This window comes from Mastomys coucha, unplaced genomic scaffold, assembly GCF_008632895.1.
Source record: "Mastomys coucha isolate ucsf_1 unplaced genomic scaffold, UCSF_Mcou_1 pScaffold5, whole genome shotgun sequence".
Taxonomy (NCBI): Eukaryota; Metazoa; Chordata; class Mammalia; order Rodentia; family Muridae; genus Mastomys; species Mastomys coucha.
In genome coordinates, this window is record NW_022196911.1 from 38,733,878 (window position 1) to 38,734,897 (window position 1,020).

The following is a 1,020-nucleotide window of genomic DNA, read 5'->3' on the forward strand; positions in this document are numbered from 1 at the left end:
GTCTGTATCAGTGGCTCCCAACCTGTGGGTTATTGACCACTTTGGGGGTTGAATGTCAGATATCCTGCATATCAGATCTTTATGTTATACAGTTCATTAACAGTAGCGAAAGGATAGTTATAAAGTAGCAACAAAATAATTTTATAGTTAAGGGCCACCATAATATGAAGAACTATATTAAAGGGTTGTAGCATTAGGAAGATTGAGAATCACTATATGGTCCTTGTACTTACAATCCTCCTGCCTCAGCTTCTTTTTTTTTAAGATTTATTTATTAATTTTTTATGTATATGAATACATTGCAGCTGTAGAGATGTTTGTGAGCCATCATGCAGTTGCTAGAAATTGAACTCAGGACTTCTGCTCACTCTGGCCCAAAGATTTATTTATTTATTATATGTTTGTTTTTGTTTTTTGTTTTTGTTTTTATTTTTTTTTTTTTGGTTTGTTTGTGGTTTTTCCAGACAGGGTTTCTCTGTATAGCTCTGGCTGTCCTGGAATTTACTCTGTAGACCAGGCTGGCCTCGAACTCAGAAATTCACCTGCCTCTGCCTCCCAAGTGCTGGGATTAAAGGCATACACCACCACTGCCCATCTATTTATTATATGTAAGTACACTGTAGCTGTCTTTAGACACACCAGAAGAGGGCATCAGATCCCATTACCGATGGTTGTGAGCCACCATGTGGTTGCTGGGATTTGAACTCAGGGCCTTCATAAGAGCAATCAGTGCTCTTACCCACTAAGCCAACTCACCAGCCCCTGCCTCAGCTTCTTAAGTACCTGGATGACAAGAGTATGCCTCAAGGTCTAGCTGATATTTCTTGTAGGAACACATCCTATTCCAATAAGGCTTGTACCACTGCACTGCCTTAGGACCAAGCATTCCAGTGGGTGTTGGCATGGCCCTATCTCCCTTCACTCAGGGCTGGGAACAGGCAGCAGAATCCTACCTGCAAGTCAACTTCACTCACCTTTTAACTTTTAACAGTTTTGTTTTGCCAGTGGCGAATGAGGTTG